Genomic DNA, 25,510 nt, shown 5'->3' on the forward strand with positions numbered 1-25,510 from the left:
GAGAAGAATCTTGAATATACAATGGACTGTCAAAAGAACAAACAAATCTGTCTTGGAAGAAATACAGACAGAATGCTCCTTAGAAGTGAGGATAGTGAGGCTTCGTCTCACACACTTTGAACATATTATCAGAAGGAACCAGTCCCTGAAGGAAGGCATCATGCTTGGTATCTTAGTTATCTAGTACTGCTATTACAGAAATACCACAAGTGGATGGCTTTAACAAAAAGAAATTTATTCTCTCACAGTCTAGTTTTTTTTCCTTTTTATAGTAGGCTAGAGGTCCAAATTTAGGGCATCACCTCCAGGGGAAGGCTTTCTGTCTCTGTTGACTCTGGAGGAAAGTCCTTCTCATCAATCTTCCCCTGGTTTGGGAACTTCTCCGCACAGGGATCCTGTGTCCCAAGGACCTGCTCTGCTCCCAGCACTGCTTTCTTGGTGGTATGAGGTCCCCCACTCTCTGCTTGCTTCTCTTTCCTTTTATCTCTTGTAAAGTAAAAGATGGTGCAGGCCACACCCCAGGGAAACTTCCTTTACATTGAATTAGGGATGTGACCTTAGTAAGGGTGTTACAATCCCACCCAAATCCTCTTTAACATAAAATTACAATCACAAAATGGAGGGCAACTACACAATACTGGGAATCATGGCCTGACCAAGCTGACATATTTTGGGGGGACACAATTCAATTCATGACACTTGGTAAAGCAGAGGGTCAGCAAAAAGGAGGAAGACCCTCAACAAGATGGATTGACATAGTGGCTGCAACAATGGGCCCGAGCATGACAATGATAAGGAGGTTGCGCAAGACAATGCAGTGTTTCCTTTCATTGTACATAGGGTCGCTATGAGTCAACTGACTTGAAGCTACCTAACAACAACAACAGGTGAAAGTTTACACAGTAAATTAGGTTTCCAATTAACAATTTTTATACAAATAGTTCCATACCATTGGTTGCAATTTTCGCAATGTGTCAGTATTTCCATTCTGTTTGTCCTGTGTCCATTGATGTAGCTTCCTTTCCCCACCTTGCCTTTTCATCTTCGCTTTTTGGTAGACATTTACTGTTTGGTCTCATATAGTTAATTGTTTAAGGGAGCACATTACTGATGGGTGTTATTGTTTGTTTCACAAGCCAATTTATTATTTGGCTGAAAGGTAACCTGCAGAAATAGCTTCAAATCGAAGTTCAAAGGTTATCTTAGTGCAATAGTCTCAGGGTTCCCTCTAGTTTCTTTTGGTCTAGAAGATCTAGCCTTTTTTAGGAATTTGAGTTTTGTTATATGCTTTTCTCCCATTCTATCCAGGGCCTTCTACTGTGTCCCTGGTCAGAATGGTTGGTAGTGGTAGGTAGCCAGGCACTATCTAGTTCTTCTAGTCTCAGGTTAGAGGAGGCTGTGGTTCCTGTGGCCTATTAGTTTCTTCTGTGAGCCTTTGATTTCCTTCATTCTCTTTTTCTCAGTACAAGTAGAGACCAATAGTTGTATCTAAGACAGCTTCTTGAAAGCTTTTAAGACCCCAGATGCTACTCACCAATCTAGGATTTAGAACATTATCTTTGTGAACTATGTTATGCCAATTGACTAAGTTGTCCCCCCAAGACTATGGTCCCAAGCCTTCCAATCCAGTAAACCAATCCTGCTAGTTGTTTGGATACGTCTAGGAAGCCTCCATAACTGTGGCCCCTATGTGGTCTGTTATTTATATGCATATACAGGCAGCACACACAAATATGTATATACATATGCCAACAGATACACCTATCCATGCATGTGCACTTACTGTATACCTTTCTATATACATATAAGCATCCATCTCTACCCATGTAACCACATGCATGTTTTTTGGTGTTTGTTATTATTATTGCAAAATTGTATATGTTACAGTATGTACCAAAACTGTCCCTTTTTCTCGTGTACTTCTTAGTGTCTTTATTTACCTTGGCCAAGTTGTGCTTGCTTCATCCATTTTTGGTCTTGCCTTTCCCATCACCAGGTTCAAGACTTTCTGTCTGTAATTTACTGGCTTGAAATTCTGAAGAGTCTTCTGCATCTCAATAGCCTTCTATATAAAGTGGAAATAGCTGCAGCTTTTTTTTTTTTTTAACCTTCTTGGAACATTTATAACTTTAAAATTTATGACTCTAATACATGCCTTCTCTTAAACGATTCGACTTAAAATAAATCAGGGCATCTCACTAACATAGGTGGCAGTTTTAAAACATACAGGGATAATTTTACAGACTCTCTAGATAAATGGTTCAACATATCAAACCTCTTTAATGTAATAATAGCAGCTACACATTTTTAAGCACTTCATAAATGCCAGACATTGTGCTAAGTATTTTAGATTACTCTTTTTCAAATCGTCATCAAAACAAGCAAACAAAATCATCTGATGATAGATTTTATTTCACCCAGTTTATCTGTGTGAAAACTGAGGTACAGGGTACAGTTAAATTAAGTGATTTGGCCCACCCAGTGTCAAAATTCAAACCAACATCTGTCTAATGCTAAAGTTTGTGCTCTTCCTACTAAATAAATTGATATTACTATAGCAATGATATATGACGACTGCCCTCATAAGCACAATTAAGTGCTCGGGAATTCCCATTCTTCCCAATGTTATCCATAATTTGTTATGATCCACACAGTTGAATGCCTTTGCATAGTCAATAAAACAAGGGCAAACATTTTTCTGGCATTCTCTGCTTTTAGCTAGGATTCATCTGACATCAGCAATGATATTCCTGGTTCCATGTCCTCTTCTGAATCCAGCTTGAATATGTGGCAGTTCCCTGCCGATGTACTACTGCAACCACTTTTGGATGGCCTTCAGTAAAGTTTTACTAGCGTGTGATATTAATGATATTGTTTGATAATTTCCACTTTTTGTTGGATCGCCTTTCTTGGGAATAGGCATAAATATAGCTTTCTTTCAATCGGCTGCCCAGGTAGCTGTTTTCCAAGTTTCTTGGCATAGGTAGGTGAGCACTTCCAGAACTGCGTCCATTTGTTGAAACATCTCAATTGTTATTCTGTTTCCTGGAGCCTTGTTTTTCCCCAGTGTTTTCAGTGCGGCTTGGATTTCTTCCTTCAGTACCATTGGTTCTTCATCATATGCTACCCCCTAAAATGATTGAACGTTAACCAATTCTTTTTTGGTACAATGATCCCGTATATTCCTTCCATTTCCTTTTGATTCTTCCTGTGTCATTCAGTATTTTGTCCATAGAATCCTTCACTATTGCCACTCGAGGCTTGAACTTTTTCCTCAGTTCTTTTAGCTTGAGAAATGCTGAGTGTGTTCTTCCCTTTTGGTTTTCTAACTCCAGGTCTTTGTACATGTCATTATAATACTTTAGTTTGTCTTCTACTGCTGCCTTTTCAAACCTTCTGTTCAGCTTTTCACTTCAAAATTTATATTCATCTAGAACCTCAGATTATGACCTTATTTGGAAATAGGGCCTTTGCAGATGTAATTAGTTAAGGATCTTGAAATGAAATGATTCCAAATTTATGGTGGTTTTTTTTGGGGGGGGCGTTAAATTCAAAGACTCATGCCCTTACAAGAAGAAGGAAGGACACAGAGATGCACAGAGGAGAAAAGGATATGAAGGCAGAGGCAGAGACTGGAGTGATGCAGTTACAAACCAAGGAACACCAACAGTCAGAGGTGGAAGAAACAAAGAAGGATTCCCCTCTGAAGACTTCTGAGCAAGCATGGCCTTGCTGACACCTTTATTTCAGACTTCTGGTCTCCAGAAGTGTGAGAATATGAATTTCTGGTGTTTTAAGCCACGAGTTTTGCAATCATTTGTTACAGCAGCCCTAGCTAAGCAACTCAGGGAACTTTTATGATTATTTGTGCTTGCTATCACTAAAAAGCGACAATTAACTCTATAAGTGACTCCTGAAAGAACCTGAATGGGGCACATAACCAATGTTGCACTATCTCCAGTCTCTTCACTTCACTACCACCCTGCAGCTCCAGTCCTGGTTGTAAGTGGCATTTCCAGTAGTGAGGATGCACTCGGTTCTTTTCCGATCATCACACTGCGGGAGTCAGAAGGCTGGAATGAGTGATGCAGGCTGCTACCAGGCAATGCAGCAAGCCTAGTGGCCACCAAGAGGACCCAGGTCAAATGCCTCAAACAGGACCCTGGCATTCTAGCCTGTAACAGTCTAGATACTTGAGCTGAGAAAAATTCTCCCTCTTGGTTGGATTTCTTCTGGAAGCAGTTCAGGCGTCTTATTGCAGAAAAGCAGAGACAACAACTGCTGCATTTCCTAAATACTCATGTCAGCCTTGCACTTGAGAGTTGATAAAGCATTTACACATGCTCATTGGATCCTAACTCCACCTTCCGAGTGTGATGTTCCTCCCGGACCTCTCAGTGATAGCGTGAGGTTGTCAGTCTTGCGGTGTATTCTTTTATTTCCTTTTAAAATATTTCCCACTTTTATTCTCATCCCCTGCAGCTATTCTACTGTTTCTGATAACCAAAATTGATTGCTGTCGAGTCGATTCCAACTGATGTTTTGGATACATATCCATAGATTTAATGTGTAACATGCAAGGCTGCTTTGTGTGAATGTATTTTCATTTCATATAAATAATGTTATAAAATAGGCCATGTTCCATGCTTAATTTTTTTTTTCCCTTCAGTGCTATTTTTAAGGTTGATCATGGTGCTCAGTATACATCTGCCCTTCCTCCCTAAATGCTGCATAATTCACACAACGTGGATCTGTGGTGTATTACTGACCCTACCCCGGTGATAGACCCTTCAATTGTCTACAACTTCTTCCTCCCCAAAAAGTGCTGCGGCCACTATCCTTATGCACACAGCCTTCTGGGCCCCAGTGGGCTTTTCCCTGGGGGGTTATCTGGTCAGATGAAACTTTCCTAAATATTGCTTTAGAGCTCTGCAGAATGACTGCATGAGTCTGGACTTAAAGCGGAAATGCATCAGGGTTTCTGTATCTCTACACTCTTACCCACCCTTGGCATTATTAGGCTTTGATCAATTTTTACCAATCAGATGCGTACAAAGTGATATTTAATTGTTTTAATTTGTACTTTTCTAATATTGAATATCAAACCAGGATTAAAAATTCTATGAAGACAGGGTTTTTTGACTATTTTATGATGGAACTCTGGGGTCTTTTGCTGGCAGTGTACAGATTCTCAGTAAATATTAAATAATGCTTGAGTGTAAGAGTATATGAATCTCATTATGTATTGATGATCTACTTCAGTATTATTATTTTTATTACTAGCATCATCATTATTATTTTTTCTACTGGCTTTTCTTTTGATTTACATGAGCTCTTAATATATTCTAGAATTTTACAAAATTCTTTGTAAATTTTATTTAATCTTTTCTCCCAGTCTGCTTTTTTTTTTTAACATTGTTCACATTTCCTTAATATAATAAAAATCCCTAATGTTAGCATAATCAAATAAATGAAAGAAATTTGTAACATATTTTGTTCTCTTGTACTATTAGTATCTTAAGAAGCCTTTCCCAATTTATAGGCTATAAATATATGGTGTTCTTTTTCTTACATTAACTTTATAGTTTCAACTTTTATACTCTGGTTTAAAAACTCTCTAGAGTACCAACTGCTATGACCAGGGAGAGTGGCTAGAGAGTCCTGAGCAGAACAGGAAAAAAATGTAGAACAAAAATCAAATCCATAAAAAAGATAAAACCAGACTTACTGGTCTGATGGAGACTGGAGGAATCCCCAAGATTATGGCCCTAAGTCACCCTTCTAATGTGGACTTGAAGCCAATCCTGGAGACCACCTTTCAGCCAAATAATAGACAAGCCTACAAAATAAACATTAACACCTGAGAGGAATGAGCTCCTTAGAACAGTTCATTATATGAGACCAAAAGGGTAAAATCTGCCCAAAAGCAAAGATGAGAGGGCAAGAAGGGATAGGAAAACTGGACAAAAGGTAACGGGGAACCCAGGGTGGAAGTAGGGAGAGTGCTAACACATTGAGGAGAAGGCAAGCAGTGTCTTGGAATATTCTATGTACAAATTATTGAAGAGGAAACTGTTTTGCTCTGTAAATCTTCACTTAAAGCATAATTTAAAAAATCTAGAGTCTACTTTTACATATGGTTTTACAAGAGTACATTTGATTTTTTCCCTATTTTAAGCCACATTTACCCATACCATGTATTGAAGTCTGTCCTTTCTTCATTGATTTTCACAGCCATACTTACTGTATGTCAAGTTTCCACACATACATGGCTCTTTTTCTGAGTTTTCTGTTCTACCTCATGTACTTGTTAGTCATTACATCAAAAAATGCATTCGATCAGTTTTTTTTTTTTTCTATACTATGGCTTTGTACATATGCAGTATGCTCTCCTCTTATCTTTTTCTTGCCTTCTCCCTGTCCCAAAATTGGCTTAGTTGTTAACTCTTACTTTTTTTATATATATTTTAAAGTAAGGATAAGTTCCTAAAAATTAAATTTTAATAGAATCTACTCTGATTTCAGAGATCAATCTGGAAAGAATTGATATCTTTAAAATATTAACTAATTTTACTCTTAAGCATAGAATGTCTCTCCATTTGTTTCAGTTTTCTCTTTATCTTTTAATAAAACTGTAAAATTTTCTCCAAACAATCATGAGTCCTTTGTTAATTTCTAGATCCTTTGTGTTGTTTTTCTGTATGATACTTTATTTTATATTCCAGTTTATTTATTCAAGTTGATCTGATACCAGCGAACTTTCTCAACTTATTCCTTCTAAGCATTTTCTCTTGATTTTTCCAAGGTGTTCTATCTTCTGAGAATAATGAAAATCTTATATCTTCCCTTAAGGTTTTTTTAGTCCATATCATTAGCAGGTCTTCCAGTAGCACAGGAAAGAGTAGAGATGATAGTGTCATCACACAGAGTTGTGGAGTATGAGTCCTGGGTAGATGTGTGCAATATCACGTACATCACAATTTTTGTGAATGGTGTCCCTGGAGAAGTACAGGGCAATAACCCATACTTCTGTAGATGTGACCCTAGGTAACCTTGACTCATCTCCAATTGCAAAGATGGCGTCTAAATTTCCTCCATGAGCAACCATGTTTGTTACAGGATTTTGGTGTATGACCTTTAGCATTTTAAGAATGTTCCTTCATGAGTCCCGAGGGATGCCAGAGGAAATGGTCACCAGACCTTCTGTTAGCCCAAGACAGGAAACATTCTTGAGGCCAACTCTTCAGACAGGGATTGGACTGGACTACAAGACAGTAAATGATACTGGTGAGGGGTGGGCTTCTTGGATCAAGTAGACACATGAGACTATCTGGGCAGCTCTTGTCTGGAGGGGAGATATGAAGGTCGAGGGGGTACAGGAGCTGGCTGAATGGACACAGAAACACAGGGTGGAGAGAAGAGGTGTGCTGTCTCGTTAGGGGGAGAGCAACTAGGGCTATATAGCAAGGTGTATATAAGGTTTTGAATGAGAGACTGACTTGATATGTAAACTTTCACATAAAGCACAATAAAATTTTTTTAAAAAGTTATTAAAAAATAAGAATGTTTCTTCAAATTCCTAGTGTTCAAAGAGTATATTTAATATAGGAAATAAACATCTGGTGTCTTAAATGCTAGCAAGCAGCCATCTAAGATGCATCAACTGGTCTCAACCCACCTGGATCAAAGGAGAATGAAGAACAGCAAGGACAGAAGGCGATTATGAGCCCAAGAGACAGAAAGGGCCACATGAACCAGTGACTACATCATCCTGAGACCAGAAGAACTAGATGGTGCCCAGCTACAACTGGTGACTGCCCTGACAGGGAACACAACAGAGAACCCCTGAGGGAGCAGGAGAGCAGTGGGATGCAGATCCCAAATTCTCACAAGACCAGGCTTAATGGTGTGACTGAGACTAGAAGGACCCCAGTGGTCATGGCCCCCAGACCTTCTGTTGGCCCAGGACAGGAACCGTTCCCAAAGCCAACTCTTCAGACATGGATTGAACTGGACAATGGGTTGGAGAGGGATGCTGGTGAGGTGTGAGCTTCTTGAATCAGGCGGACACTTGAGATTATATTGGTATCTCCTGCCTGGAGGGGAGATGAGAGGGTAGAGGGGGTTAGATGCTGATGAAATGGACACGAAAAGAGAGAGTGGAGGGAGAGAGTGGGCTGTCTCATTAGGGGCAGAGTAATTGGGAGTGTGTAGCAAGGTGTATATGGGTTTTTGTGTGAGAGACTGACTTGATTTCACTTAAAGCACAATAAAAATTATTAAAAAACAGTGATTTCTATTTTTATTTGGTTAACAAACTAGTGAAATTATATCGTCTAATTTTTTGATAACTGGAAAAAAAAAAGGAAAAAACCTCAGCATGCCTGGGATAAACATTACTTGATCACGTTTTTTTAAACATCCTGCAGTTTTTATTGCTAAAATTTTATTTAGTATTTGATATCTACATTCATAAATGAAATGGACTTATAATTTTAATTTTCTTTAACCCCTTACAGTCAAGGTTATACTAACCTTATACAATTAGAAACATACTTTTAGATATTCATCTGGTGTCTCAAACACCTTAAATAAGAATTGTTTCCTGAAAGTTAATTTTTTCTGACAAAAATAATTTTCACTAAATTATCTGATTGCTCTTAATTTCCAGATCGCTTGCAGTATCTTTCTAGATTTATTTCTTTTCTTATTTGGTATTATCCCCAAGAGTGTTCACAGACAGAGGTATAGTAAGGATAAAACACATCCTGGGACAATGTAATCTTTTGTAACCTCTCTCTCCTTATAAACTAGATTTTTTTTTTTTTCCACTCAAATAATCCCATAGAGAAATCAGATGCATTACATGTTTGGCATTCAATAAAGATTCAGTGGAAAATTAAAGAAAAATATTCTCCTATTCTCATTCTGTGTGTATTGCCCACACAAATTGGATCTCCCCTTGGGATCCTTTGCTGTACCCCGTTTTTAAAGTTGTGCATGGCAAACAGCTTTAGGAAGCATACCGTCTGAGATTTAATATACCTGAGTGTAACATTCACTGAACCTTCATATTTAAGTGATAATTTGGACAGATACAGAATCTGGGTTCAAAATCTTTTCCTTTCAATGTTTTGAAATATTAATTCATCATCAGAAATTGTGCTGTTAGGGGTCTAATATCAACCTGATTCTTATTCTTTTATATGTGATCTGCTCTCTCTGAAACTTTTAGAAATGTGTTTTTCTCTTCGATGCTTTTAAATTTTACTGAGTGTGTCTGGGTGAGGGATTTTCCTCCTTATCTATAGTATTTAGCACTTTATGAGGCTTTTCAGTCTGAGGTCTTTCATTTTTATGTCTATGAAATGTATGGTCATTATTTCGTCTCTTTCATTTTACTGTGCGTGTGTGTATAAGAGCTTGGATGCTAACCAAAAGGTCGGTGGTTCAAATCTAGCAGCCACTCCTTGGAAACCCTATGGGGAAGTTAGATTCTGTCCTACAGGGTCCCTATGAATAGGAATCAACTCAGCGGCAATGGGTTTATTTTGATTTGCAACGGGTTTGGTTATATATATATATAATATACATATATGTATATATAGACATATATATATGTATTCTACATATATACAACCATTGTTGTTAAGTTGGTTTCGACTCATAGTGACCCTACAGGACAGACTAGAACTGTTCGATAGGGTATCCATGGCTGCTATAACCTTTACGAAAGCAGGCTGCCACATCTTTCTCCCATGGAGTAGGCTGGTGGGCTCAAACATCTGACCTTTCAGTTAGCAGCCAAGTACTTAACCACTGTGCCACAAAGGATATGTATTAAATAATATATATATATATATCAATATAATAGCATTTATACACATACATATTGTATGTAATATATATACATACATACATGTATTTTCACTTCTGCAAATTTTATCATCAGGGTATGGGAGCTTCTATTTGTTTTTGAGGGGGTTTCTACTTCCTCCTCAGCCTCTGACATCTCTTTATTATCTCCTATTATCTTTTTGGACAATTCCTCATTTGTACCTTCAAATTCACCAGTTTGTTCTTCAACTGTATCCATTCAGCTCTTCATCCATTTTTCTGTTTTTCATTTCAAATAATATTCTTACCTTTAATAAACGTTTTGTTTTAGAATAGATTTAAACCAACCAGTTGCCGAGTCAATTCCAAGTCATGGTGACCCCGTATGTGTCAAAGTATAACTGTGCCCCATAGAGTTTTTAATGGTTGATTTTTCAGAACCAGATAGTCAGGTCTTTTTTTGAAGTACTTTTGGGTGGACTCAACCTCCAACTTTTTGGTTAGCACCCAAGTGCATAAACTGCACCACTCAGGGACTTCTAGAATTGATTTAGAGTGATGGAAGGGTTGTAAAAATAGTACAGAGAGTTCCCATATACCCCACACCTACTTTCCCTATTACTAACATATTACATTAATGTGGCATATTTGTCACAATTATCAAGCCAATATTGATATATTATTATTAAATAAGGCCCATACTTTATTCCAAAAAAAAATAAATAAACATCCTGTGTTTTATCGACTATGCAAAGGCATTCAGCTGTGTGGATCATAACAAATTATGGATAACATTGGGAAGAATGGGAATTCCCGAGCACTTAATCGTTCTTATGAGGAACCTTTACATAGATTAAGAGGCAGTTGTTCGGACAGAACAAGTGGATGCTGATTGGTTTAAAGTCAGGAAAGGTGTGCATCAGGGTTGTATCCTTTCACAACACCTATTCAATCTGTATGCTGAGTAAATAATCCGAGAAGCTGTACTATATGAAGAAGAACGGGGCATCAGGATTGGAGGAAGACTCACAACCTTGCTTGCTGAAAGTGAAGAGGACTTGAAGCACTTACTGGTGAAGGTCAAAGACCACAGCCTTCAGTATGGATTACATCTCAACATAAAGAAAACAAAAATCCTCACAACTGGACCAATGAGCAACATCATGACAAATCAGGAAAGATTGAAGTTGCCAAGGATTTCATTTTACTCGGATCCACAATCAACAGCCATGGAAGCAGCAGTCAAGAAATCAAACAACATATTGCATTGGGTAAATCTGCCGCAAAGTACCTCTTTAAAGTGTTGAAAAGCAAAGATGTCACCTTGAAGACTAAGGTGCGCCTGACCCAAGCCATGGTATTTTCAATCGCATCACATGCATGTGAAAGCTGGACAATGAATAAGGAAGACCAAAGAACTGACGCCTTTGAATTGTGTTGGTGAAGAATTTCGAATATACCACGGACTGCCAAAAGAACAAACAAATCTGCCTTGGAGGAAGTACAACCAGAATGCTCTTTAGAAGCGAGGATGGTGAGACTGCATCTTACATACTTTGGACATGTCATCAGGAAGGATCAGTCCCTAGAGAAGGACATCATGCCCGGCAAAGTACAGGGTCAGTGGAAAAGAAGAAGACTTTCAATGAGGTGGTTTGACACAGTGGCTGCAACAATGGGGTCAAGCATAACAACGATTGTAAGGATGGTGCAGGACTGGGCAGTGTTTCATTCTGTTGTGCACAGGGTCGCTATTAGTCGGAACTGACTCAACAGAACCTAACAACAACATACTTTATTCCAATTCTTTTAGTTTTTATGTAATGCCCTTTTTTTTTTACAGGATCCCATCCAAGTTCCCACATTGCAATTTAGTCATCCTGTCCTCTTTGTCTCTTTTTGGTTGTGACAACAACTACTGGACTTTTTATAACTCATTTTTACATTGTCCTGCTTCATTTTCTTAAGATTCTCCCTTATGCCACTGTACATATTTCTATGATTAAATTATGGATCTTTTTTTTCCTCCAATTCTTGTGATAAATGTTTTGTCTGATGTTTTCTTTTTAGCAATTGTATTTCGTTGGCATCTGGTTAGTTTGGCTGTAAATCCTTGTCCTCCAGGAGGTACCAGAAAAATCTGTCTGTGATTGGCTATAGGGGAGGAGCCAAAGCCCAGACCCTAGTTGTCTGTGCTTTTCCTGTGAGTTTAAGGAGAGGAGAGAGGATGTGTTTTAGAACTGCTGCCAACTACGCCCTTTACTGCCTTTTCACCAGGAAAATCTTATCATCATGGATTCTCCTTTAAACTCTTTGAAAGAGCTGGCAGTGTGAGAAAACTTTCTCTTTAGATTGTAATGCTCTTTGTTAGGTGTTTTGAGAGGAAAGAAAGTGAGGAACAGGAGCTAGAGGGGAACAATCCACATTTGTTTCCATCAGTTTGAACTGGGCTTCAGCACCACTAATACTGTGGTATGAGCCATTGCTGCTGACCACTGACTCCCTGGGACATAAGGACAGGCAGGGATCTCCTCAAGACAATGGGATAGAGAGGCAGACAAGACCATAAATTCTTTCCACATCCTATTTCCTTGCTATATACCATCTGCTGTGCTGCAAGGTGCTGCCTGCCCCACATCAGTTCACAGAAGCTTTTGGGTTCCCCCATGGTTTTTCACAAAATCCTCACATCTAGAGTTTCTTCCCTCTTCTGTAGTTTTTCCAGGATTGATTTGGAGGAGAAAATGCACAACCTGTGCTAGTTCTCCACTTTTCAGGAGAACTAAGCCTTAGGGAATCTGAGGACCCAAAGCTAGTGAGCAGCAAATGTAGGGCACAGACTCATGCCTGAGAACTCCAAAGCCTATTCACTTTCCCCTTTCCACACAGCTTCTTAGGCCTACATGGCCAGGGCATTAAAAACAACAAAACCTTTGGAACACCAAACTAATCCTGGATTGAGCACAGATTTTGGGAAAATAGGGAGGAATATGTATTACATCTCTTTTCCTTACCACTTACACATTTTTTCATTCATTCATTCAATAAAAACTTACCAAGGACACAATATGTACAGGGACTGATCTATACATTGGGTATAAAGTAATGAACAAAAACAAATCATCTACTTTCATGGAGAAGATTCTCACATTTTGGTAAGTATAGTCATTAGCATAGTTCTCATATGTAAAAAAAAAAATATTCATTAAAATTTTATGGACGTTATTTCAAGGAAAGAAAAGACCAAAATAGATGTCAGAAGAGACTCTGAAACTTGCCCTTGAACATCACGTAGTTGAAGCAAGTGGAAGACATGATGAAGTAAAAGAGCTGAACAGAAGATTTCCAGGTGTGGCTTGAGAAGACAAAGTAAAGTATTAAAATGAAATATGCAAAGAGCTGGAATTAGAAAACCAAAGGGAAGAACATGCTTGCTGTTTCTCAAGCTGAAATAACTGAAGAAAAATTCAAGCCTCAAGTTGCAATAGCAAAGGATTCTACAGAGAAAAATTAAACAATGCAGGAAGCAGCAAAAGAAGATGGAAGGAATACATACAGTCATTGTACCAAAAAGAATTGGTTGATGTTCAACCATTTCAGGACGTAGCACACGATCAAGAACTGATGGGACGGAAAGAAGTAAAAGCTGCACTGAAAGCACTGCCGAAAAACAAGGCTACAGGAATTGATAGGATACTAACTGACATGTTTCGACAAACAGATGCAGCACTGTAAGTGCTCACTCATCTGTGCCGAGAAATTTGGGAGACAGCAACCTGGCCAAGTGACTAGAAGAGATCCATGCTTATGCCTATTTCAAAGAAAGGTGATCCAACCAAATGTGGAAATCATTGGACAATATCATTAATATTACACATAACTAAAATTTTGCTGAAGATCATCCAAAAGCAGTTGTGGCAGTACGTCGACAGGGAAATGCCAGGAATTCAAGGTGGATTCAGAAGAGGATATGGCACCAGGGATATCATTGCTGATGTCACATGGATCCTGGCTGAAAGCAGGAAGTACCAGAAAGATGCTTATCTGTGTTTTATTGACCATGCAAAGGCATTTGACTGTGTGAATCATAACAAATTATGGATAACATTGCAGAGAATGTGAATTCCAGAACACTTAATTGTGCTCATGAGGAAACTGTACATAGATCAAGAGGCAGTTGTTCGGACAGAACAAGGGGATACTACCTGGTTTAAAGTCAGGAAAGGTGTGAATCAGAATTCTATCCTTTCACCATACTTACTCAGTGTGTGTGCTGAACAAATAATCCAAAAACCTGGAATAAAAGAAGAATGGGTTAACAGGTTTGGAGGAAGACTCATTAACAACCTGAGTTATGCAGATGACACAATCATGTTTGCTGAAAGTGAAGAGGACTTGAAGCACTTACTGATGAAGATTGAAGACCATAGCCTTCAGAATGGATTACACCCCAACATAAAGAAAACAAAAACCAATAAGCAACATTGTGACGAATGGAGAAAATACTGAAATTGTCAAGGACTTCATTTTACTTTGATCCACAATCAACATACATGGAAGCGGCAGTCAAGAAATCAAACTACACATTGCATTGGACAAATATGCTACAAAAGACCTCCCTAAAGAGTTAAAAAGCAAACATGTCAAAGAACTGATGCCGTTGAATTACGGTGTTGGCAAAGAATATTGACTATACCATGGGCTGCCAAAAGAATGAACAAATCTGTCTTGAAAGAAGTACAGCCAGAATGTTTCTTACAAGTAATGATGGCGAGACTTTATCTCATGTACTTTGGACATGCTATCAGGAGGTATCAGTCCCTAGAGAAGAAAATCATGCTTGGTGAAGTAGAAGGTCAGCAAAAAAGAGGAAGACCCTCAATGAGGTGGATTGACAGTGGCTGCAACAATGGGCTGAAGCATAACAACGATCATGAGGATGGCACAGAACTGGGAAGAGTTTGGTTCTTTGTACTATGAGAGGGAACCTATGAGTGGGTCACAATGAATGGGAACCTACTTGATGGCACCTAACAACAAAGCAACATTCCATCGTACCCGTGAAACATGTAGACATATACACACACACACACACTCAATTTAGCTTAATAAAGTGTAACAAAATACTTGGAACTCAGTGGGGACGAACTGCCCATTAGGTAAAGATAATCTTCTGTACCTCCCCCCAGGCCTTCCTTCTCTGTTATTCTCTCCTCTGTTCCTATCAATAGTTGATCTATGCTCTTTTCTTTCTTCTATCAAAAATTACCTAAAACTTATTAAGTCAAGGTTGCATGTCTTATCCAGATTTGATTAATTTGTCAAAATACTACGCCCAAAAGAAATAGACGTCTACATTAGCATTAGAAGTATATTAGGGTATTATGAGGTCAGTTCTCAGAAATCATGTACATTATAGACTAGAAAACAAGCATGATTTGCAAACAAAAGGAAGTATTTATAGCCTCCCCCCCCCCCGCCCCACCCCTTTCTTCTACAGGGAATCCTAAGCTATGGATTAAAGGCTGCTTGGAAATGGATGCCAGCAAATAAGAACATGAAATCATCCCCAATGATGGGCTCTAGGATTATGTGCTTAAAATATTTTTCTCTCACTAGCTTATCAGGCAACCAAAAAATTAAAAGTGATTTGCATTGGAAACTGAGAAACATTTTCTAACGGTTACACTCCACGCAGCATTCTGGAAAGGCCAATAAAACCAATTACCAGCCAGTTCTGTTGCTCATTAGGTGATCAGCATAGGCAAATAACATGGTCCAGGATCAATCTTCTGATTCCCCTAGAAGCACTGGGAGCTTGATAAGCAAAGAAGGAGGACCCATTCGAGACAAGACTGGCTCTTCCAGGTCAGCTTTTGAAAGCTGCCACTATTTTACATGACACACATATATGTGTTCATTCAGAGGCTGTCAAAATGTCCTCACTGGCACATTGAAGGGGAAAGAAGGGGAAGCAAGAGGAAGAGGAGAGCTCTATCTGTAAATCTGTCATAATAGCTTTTATAATGTGATAAGCACAGGCAAAAGCTCATTATGAGAGCCCTGTAAAGACAGTGAGAAATAGAAGGATCCTTTGTCCTTGGAAAAGGGGTCCCAGTGGCACAGTGATTCAGTTAGCTTGGCTGCTAACTGAAAAGTCAGCGGTTTGAACCCACCAGCTGCTTGGTGGGAGAAAGATGTGGCAATCTGCTTTCATAAAGATTACAGCCTTGGAAACCCTATGTGGCAGTTCTACTCTGTCTTTTAGAGTAGCTAAATTCTAATTCTATCATAACTTCTCAGTTAGGGTGATCTTGCCCCCCACTCCCTGCACAAGGAACATTTGGCAATCTCTGGAAATACTGGTTGTAACACAAAGGCGAATATTATTAACGTCTAGTTTTTTTTAGTAGGTAAAGGCCAGGAATGCTGCCAAGCATTTTATAATGTATAGAATATCCCTCTCCTCACCCCCAACAAGACATTATCTCCTCCAAAATATCAATAGAGCTGAGGTTGAGAAACCATGCCGTATATGTTAGTATAAGAAATCTGTTGTATGTGAAATACAGGTCACAAGTTTGTTTGATTTCATGACATTGTATAAAAGTCTCAAATATTTGTTAATAGTATAAGAATAATGGTATTATCATTAGTATTATTATTATTTTAGTATTAGAAAGAAATGTTAAAATAAAATATCACCTCTCAGGCAGAGATCTAACATTACTAGGTTAGATTGTATTCTCCCCCCACCAACTCCTCTAAATAATATTGATGGTGATGTATTTTTAACAAAGCAAAATAAAACTTTTTTTTTTTTTTTCCATCAACTAGTCAAGGAATCCATGCAGAAGTCATGGTTATCTTACCACTACTATCTTTATTCTGCTTCCCCTAGAGTGGAACATTTTATTACCTCAAAAATAGGAGCATATAGAAGGCCAGAGTAGCAGGGATGGGGGCCTGGGGAACACGGTTTCAGGGAACATCTAGGTCAGTTGGCATAACAAAATATATTAAGAAAACGCTCTGCATCCCACATTGGTGAGAGGCATCTAGGGTCTTAAATGCTAGCAAGCGGCTATCTAAGATGCATCAATTGATCTCAACCTACCTGAAGCAAAGGAGAATGAAGAACACTAAAGACATATGGTAAAGATGAGCCCAAGAGACAGAAAGGGCCACATAAACCAGAGACTCCATCAGCCTGAAACCAGAAGAGCTAGATGGTGCCTGGCTACCACCGATCACTGCTCTGACAGGAAACACAACAGAGAATCCCTGATGGAACAGGACAACAGTGGGATGCAGGCCTCAAATTCTCGTAAAAAGACCAGGCTTAATGGTCTGACTGAGACTGGAGGGCCCCTGATAGTCACAGTCCCAGGATTCTTTGTTAGCCCAAGATTGGAACCATTCCTGAAGCCAACTCTCCAGACAGGGATTGGACTAGACTATAAGAAAGACAATGATACTGGTGAGGAGTGAGCTTCTTGGCTCAAGTAGACACATGAGACTATGAGGGCAACTCCTGTCTGGAGGCAAGATGAGAAGGCAGAGGGGGACAGGAGCTTGTGGAATGGACACAGGGAATACAGGGTGGAGAGGAGGAGTGTGCTGGCTCAGGAGGAGAGCAGCTAGGAGTATATAGCAAGGTGTGTATAACTTTTTGTATGAGTGAGAGGCTGACTTCATTTGTAAAGTTTCACCTAAAGCACAATAAATTAAAAAAAAAAAATAAGAGCACAACATCTTGGGGGAGAAGTTAAAGAAACTCATTCATGCTTCCTTCTTTTCTATAACAAGGTAAATGATGTCTTTTATCAAGGCAACTGGTACAGAACTGAAGTGGCCAACAGTCTTTCTCACTCAGTCATTAGTTTATTCACACGTAAAAGTATGTATTGATCTACTACATAGCAGCCATCAGGTGGGCACTGGAGCATTGATGAAGGGGACAAACACAATCCCTTTCCTTCAGGAAGCTTGTACTTATATGGTTTGTGTGTTGCTTGCTGGGGGAGGTGGGGGAGTGAAGGGCAGAGGATGTTCACAGACAAGTAAACACACAATTAAAATAAAGTGTTCTGGTAGACAGAATAATGCCCTCACCCCAACGAAAGGAGTCCACATCCTAAATCCCAGAACCACTGAATATGTCATGTTGCATGATAAAGAGAAATTGAGGTTGCAGATGGAATTAAGACTGTGAATCATCTGACTTTAAACCAAGGATTGGATTATCCAGGTGGATCCTGCTGTAATCAGAAGAGTCCTTAAAAATAGAAGAAGGAGATATAAAAGGAGGTAAGGGAGGCACAAGAGAAGATAAGAATGATGAGAGTGAGGAGGATTCAACCCAGTGTTGCTGGCTTTGAAGACGGAGGAAGGGGCTACAAGTCAAAGGATACAAGCAGCCTCTAGAAGGTGGAAAGGGCATGGAAATGGATTCTTTCCCAGAGTCTTCAGAAGGAATGCAGCTGGCTGACACCTTGATTTTAGCCCAAGGAGGCTCATGTTGGATTCTGCCCTCCAGAACTGTAAGATAATAAATTTGTGTCATTTTAAGCCACCAAGTTTGTGGCAATAGACCACTAATACAACCGTTAAGTGCTTTGAAGGTGAAACGTAGAGACGCACCTAAACTTGGGGTGGGAATAGCTGGGAAAAGCTTTGCAGATTAATTGAATTCTAATCTGGGTCCTGTAGGATACATAAATGTTATCTTTTGAAGGAGTGCAATAGTGTTCCAGGTAGAAGGAATAGAAGCAAAAGGTCTGGCAGTGAATGAGGTTGCACTTCAGGTGAACAATATCAAGTCGCTCAGAATAAAGGAAAGCCATTGATGAGAGAGGAAGCAGGAGAGAAAAACAAAGGTCAGATCATTGAGCCTTGTAGGGCAACTTCAAAAAAAAGCCAAACCAAACCCGTTGCCGTCTAGTCGATTCTGACTCAAAGCAACCCTATAGAACAGGGTAGAACTGCCCCACAGAGTTCCCAAGAAGTGCCTGGTGGGTTCGAACTGCTGACCTTTCGGTTAGCAGCCGTAGCACTTAACTACTACATCACCAGGGTTTCCGTAGGGCAACTTACTATGTCTGAGTTTGACTTCTAGGAGAAATAGTTATCCAACAATGACCCTTAAATAGAGAAATGGTATGATCTAATTATTCCCATTGCCATCAAGTTGATTTCAACTCATAGAGACCCTATAGAACAGAGAAGCACTGCTCCATAGGGTTTCCAAGTGGGGTCTGGTGGATTCGAACTGTCAACCTTTTGGTTTGCCATTAAGCTCTTGACCACTGTGCCACCAGGAAAAAAATATTCTGGTTGCTACCTGAAGAATGGATGAGAGAGAGACAAAAGTGAAGCAGTTTGAAGGCAACTGCAGCAATCCCAGTCACCCAGACAAGTCACCCAGACAAGGGAGGGAAATAGGAATGAATAGAAGCAGATAGAATAAGAAAGGTATAACAAACAGGGATTGGTTAAAACAAAACAATCCAACTAATTAACCAATAACTACGTGTTGGTGGTGAGGAAGAGTCAGGAGTCGGCAAAGATACTCAGAGGCCTGGTCGGCAGAGCTGGGTGGGTGGGAGAGCCTTTCTCTGCCATGGGAAAATATGAGCAGTGGGTGATTTCATGCAGAAAAAGATTAGTTCTGTTTTAAACATGTTGGTGTGACTTAGTGACTAAGAGGCGCATGCGTGGACTGGTGCGCTAAGAAAATGGTGTGCAGGCCTCTGTGGTTTCATGCTTTCTTACATACTGCTGCACAGTCCCACAAAACACCTCACTAGTGTCTAAATCCTGCCGTACCTGGAGACGTAGTCAAGGCAAGCTTAGTTCCTGGTTGATTCACCTATAGTCTTGACAGTCTGTTCTTTTTAATCTTGAATTTGGCCTTAAGTTTATCCACAAGCAGTTGTTATTAAATACAAATACAGAATAAATAAGCCAGTAAAATTCACCTTTTAAAAAACATTTGTATTTTCAATCCAAAACCCATCTAAAAATGGTCAGCTGAGGAATCATCACTTGAATTCCTGGTCTCTTACTCACATGCACTAAGGGATATCAAGGTTTGACTAAGCGAGAAAGAGACACATGCAGGAGAAGAGAAACAGAAAGAAAAAGATCCCTTTTCCTAAAAGACAGCTGAATAAAATATTTCGACATATACCCAAAATATACTCTGAGTAGTTCAGGTTCTGATGCAATAAGTATAAACATTCAAGTTATTAATGATTTGTAAACAGTACTCACCTACGGCTGGATTTATGAACAACATAACATTTACACGTGGATTCTTCTGAATACCAGCAGATCCTCGTGCGCCATAGGACTATTTACAACCCCTTGCCTTCTTCTAGGTGTGGGTTGCAAATGCTTTATTTCATTGTTGATAATATGTATTCATAAATATGTATGTGTGCAGAGATTTGAAAATTTGGAACTTGTTTAATTATTCAAAATACATGCAATATGCCTCTAACCCTTTCTCGACTTCACATTGCTTTTCGTACTCCTACCTTTCTTTCCCCACATCTATATAATGAGCCTGGAGTCCTGGTGGTGCAGGGGTTAAGTGTTCCGCTGCTAATCAAAAGGTCAGCAGTTTGAATCCACCATCCACTCCTTAGAAACCCCATGTGGCAGTTATACTCTGTCCTATAGGATCACAGTGGTTAAGAGACACAGCTGTGTAATGGATTGAATTGTTTGTGTCCCCTCAAAATATGTGTCAGCTTGGTTAGGGCATGTGTGGTTGTCCTCCATTTTGTGATTTTTCCTTATGTGTTATAAATCATAATCTCTGCCTGTGGTTAAAGAGGATTAGGGTGGGACGTAACATGCTCGCTCAGGCCACATCTCTGATGCAAGGTAAAGGGATTTTCCCTAGGGTAGGGCCTGCACCATCTTTTATCTCTCAAGATATAAAAGGAAAGGGAGGCAAGCAGAGATGGGGACCTCGAACCGCCAAGAAAGCAGCACCGGGGCCAGAGCGCGTCCTTTGGACCTAAGTTTCCTGTGCTAAGATTCTCCCAGACCAAAGAAAGACTGATGATGAGGACCTTCCTCCAGAACTGACGGAGAAAGGAAGCCTTCCCCTGGAGCTGGAGCCCTGAATTTGGACTTGTAGCCTGCTAGACTGTGAGGGAATACATTTCTCTTTGTTAAAGCCATCCACTGGTGGTGTTTCTGTTATAGCAGCACTAGATGACCAAGACAAGCTACTAACCAAAAGGTCAGCAGTTTGAACCCACCAGACACTCCTTGAAAACCCTGTGGGGCAGTTCTACTCTCTTCTATAGGGTCACTATGAGTCAGAATTGACTCCATGGCAGTGGGTTTGGTTTTTTAGTTTTATAATGTTGCTATGAGTCAGAATCAATTAGACGGTGACAGGTTATATAATAAGCTTACTTGCATTCTTTTCTTCCTAATCTTGACTTTCTTGAGCTAAGGATCTTTTAACCTCTATAGATTTCAATATTATTCATTTTTCTTTTCTTTTGCCTAAATTTCTCTTCTGAGTGGGAAATACTGTTAGATTGAATCCTGTTTTCTTCACTTAGCAGCAATACTATGACATTGGCACGTTATACAATTCCTCCTAATCTCAGTTCCTTCATTTGTAAAGCAGAGGTAACATTACCTATCAAGTAAGTTTATTTTACAAATCAGTATGTGCCCTGCCTTATGTTATAAAGGATTTAAGCAAAAAGTTAGTTCTTTTCTTCCCTTCCATTCTTGATCCCTAGGTTATTTTGCTTCTGAGAATATAGCTTAGTGTGAAAATATGTACATTGTAGCAGATAATGTCATAGTAGATGTGTTCTACAATTACAGGCACTACCCAATTACATAACAAGAAATATAGGGAGAAAAGGAAGCATAGTTTTACTTAACAGATTTCCATTTTTATGTAATTCCAGATCTGGCAATCTAAGAACCACTACTTCTAGGCCAAAATCTTTTGATTAGCCTGATACTTTTAGAAGACTATGCAAAAAAAAAAAAGTTGTAACTGAAAAAAAACTTTAAATTTTACTGTATGTTTATGTGGGTGTTATCTTTTCTAGGACATGAACCTTATATAATCTTTTAAAATCAATGGCAACGATGCATCTGTCCCATCAAATTTCATTAGCTTGCATCCTTGTCTGTGGCTAACCTAAAAAATTAATGTGAGATATTACTTAACGCAGTCGATCTGAACTTCCTTTGTACCTGTTTGAGATGTGTGTGTAAATATGTGACTTGGGAGCCTCTTTCTCAACAGCTTCCTCAGACCCAACATAAGTCTAAAGTTCTTCCAAGCTGACTTCTCAGGAAAATAAGAAGCTTGGGTTGGGTTCTTACCTGCGGAGTAATTTCCATCTAGGACACGACGATTTTCTGTACATTAGATTTGTTTCATGGTAATATGTCTTTGACCTCAATTTCTTTATTCATGATTATCACACTTCACTTCATTAGGAAATTATTGTAAATGAGGACTGGGCAAAATTTTACCGTAAAGGGCCAGTAAATATTTTAGGCTTTGCAAGCCATATTGTCTTTGTCATAGCTACTGAGTTCTGCTCTTGTAGGACAAACGCAGCCATCAATGAAATGTAAATAAATGAGTATGGCTGTGCTCAAATAAAACTTTATTTACAAAAACATATGGCAGCTCAAAAGTTGAACACAGAACTACCATATGACCCTACAATCCCAATCCTAGGTATACATTCAAAATAATTGAAAGCAGAAATGCAAACAGAAAACTGTACACCCATGTTCATTGCAGCACTTTTCACAATAGATAAAAGATGGAAACAACTGAGATGTCCATCAACAGATGAATGGATAAACAAAATATGGCATATACATACAAATGGAATATTTCTCAGCCATAAGGAGAAATGGTACATGCCACACGAATGAACCTTGAAAACAATATGCTGAGCAAAATAAATCAGTCATGAAAGGACAAATACTATATGATCTCACTTATAGGAAGTAAGTAAATGCATAGAAAACAAAGATTAGTAGTGGTTACCAGGTATGTGAGGGAGGGGGAAGGGGAAGTTTTTGTTTAGGTGGCATTGAGTTTATATTAATGGTTTTAGAATAACTTAGAAAAGGATAGTGATAATAGCTGTACAACATGAAAGATATAATCAATGTTACAAAATTTTACATGTAGAAATTGCTGAACTGGCTGATCTTTTGGTGTGTATTTTTTCACCACACACACACACACACACACACATACACACAAAGACTACAAAACAAAACCAAAATACAAGGCAGGCCAGATTTGGCCCATGGTCATATTTGCAGACCCCTACTCTGGATTATAAGAGGTTAATTCCTATGGCCTGATATTATTCTCTTTCAAAAGGTCAAGATCAAGATGCAAGATGAAAACGTTAAGGTAAAAATGCAGTTAAAGAATATAGCTAGCAAGATGAAGGAAATTAGGGACAAGAGAAAAACTGAGAATCAAAACTACCGACTCAATTGCAAAGTGAATATGTCCATATGCAAAGCACCTTGTTGGGGTGACACTGTGGTACCTCTTAGATTACCTGTGATTAAGAACCAATTCTTTTTTCTACCTATTATAGATTGAAAAAAAAATGCACTTGAGTGGCAATGAAAAATTATTATAAAAGTTCTAAATATTTAATTTAATTTTCTGCACTTAGTATGAACCAGTAGCAAGCTTACGAGGGCCAGCAGAGGTCCATGGACCATACTCTGAGGACTGCTGGTAAGCTATGCATAAGAAGGCAAGTCCTTGCCAGAGCATGTTTCTGCCTTAAAGTCTTTATTGCACTTGTTCGCTGGATTACCTGTTGCATTCCTCAGAAATATACACTTAATCCTAGCATCCACTGTGTTTCATAGTCCAGGTCCAGTCTTACTGATTTGGCAGCATCCTCCTATGCATCAACAGAGAATGACTCCCTGTGCCCAAACACACCCCCTGCCTTCCTCCAGTTTGCCTTTGCTCATACCATTCCCTGTTTCTGCAATGCTTTAGCAAGTTCATCTTCAATTATTGAAATCCCTGTCAACGTCTTTCTTAAATTCCTCCACGAAGTCTTGTTTCTTCCCCACTGAATGTAATTTAAAATATAGTACTTGAATAATCTCAGTACTTCTCTTATTCTGAGACTTCTAGTAAGCTTTTGGGACTTGGGCTATATCATATGTATGGGACAATATCCCTCAGAGTGCCTAACACATTGCCTTGTATAAAACAAAGGCTTCTGACAAATTACTCAATAAATGAATGACACGGAACCCACACCTTACACCTTCTCTCTTACTGATCCTCTTCAAAAGCTTTAGAAATTAGCTCCTCTGTAACTCTCCTTTTCTCTCTTCCGCATTGGATAAAGAGGCTTAACGGCAAGAGAGCTTGGGTAGACATAAAACCCCAGGACACAGCAATCTGTGGCATCAAAAGAAAACCAAACAGATGTATGACTCATTTACAGAACTTGTAGAATGGCACCTAGAAGATGAAAATGCAATTTACAGCCCATTTATACTCTTCTGAATGTCACTGTAAAACACACATTTCATGGGGCGGAAGGAAGGCAGCCATGGTTAGCATTCAGCTCAGCTACAGCCAATGACAACTGTTTGTTTCCACTGTAAGACGAAGAAAGTAATCTGTAAGACTCCGCTTCAGGATGAAAACTTAATTGGATATGCTGAGGAAAAGTGCCGCCATTGGTTAGGGAATAAAATTTTATAATCTCCATCAAAGTTTCACACTTGTAAAATTATGAAGCCAACTTGGTATCTACCCTGTACATGAATACAATTCTAAATGATAAAAACTGACAGAATGAAGCTATGTTAGTGACATACATGGGGAAAAAACAAAGATGCACTCAGGTATTTTTTATTATTATTATATCTGAAAAAAAAAGTATTAGTTTTATGACCATGCTACATTTTATTGGGTTGCCTGTATATTTAATGCATTTGTAAATGAGCAAAATTCTGATGAATGTTTCCTTGGTGTATGATTCAAACTTCTTTCATCCATATAAAACTTACTTTTGGACAGAGAATGTTCACTGTAAAAGTAAGAAATTGAGAGTATGTCTTTCCTCTCATGGCCTGCTCCCTGACTTCTATAGTATTAATGAAAAGAGCCAAGGAAGTTAGAAGTTAGAAATCCATCTACCAGATGAGCTTCTTCGTTAGCCATGCCACAGATTCTTCCTCACTACAGTCTCTGAAAGGAGCTATCGGACACACTCTGTGATCTTAACCCTTTTATTTCACCAGACATTATTGCTGCCAGCAACTAATACAATCATTTCTTTTGATCATTTAAACTAAAATAATGTAACTATCTAGGTGTGAGAAGCTGAGAAAAGGGACTGGTAGAATAAGGCCGAAGGGATTGTGATGACCTTTCTTTCTTGTCAACTTTGATAGGCTCCAGTCCCCAGTTATTCAAACACTAATCTAGATGTTGCAGAGAAGGCATTTTGAAGATGTTATTAAAGTCCAGAATCAGCTTGCCTTAAGTAAGGGAAATAATCCTACATAATGTGGGTAGGCCTGATTCAATCAGGTTGTCTTAGGCTGGGTTTTCTAGAGAAGCAAAACCAGTAAAGCATATAAATGTACAATAAATATATAT

The sequence above is a fragment of the Elephas maximus genome, chromosome 7, assembly GCF_024166365.1.
Source record: "Elephas maximus indicus isolate mEleMax1 chromosome 7, mEleMax1 primary haplotype, whole genome shotgun sequence".
NCBI lineage: Eukaryota > Metazoa > Chordata > Mammalia > Proboscidea > Elephantidae > Elephas > Elephas maximus.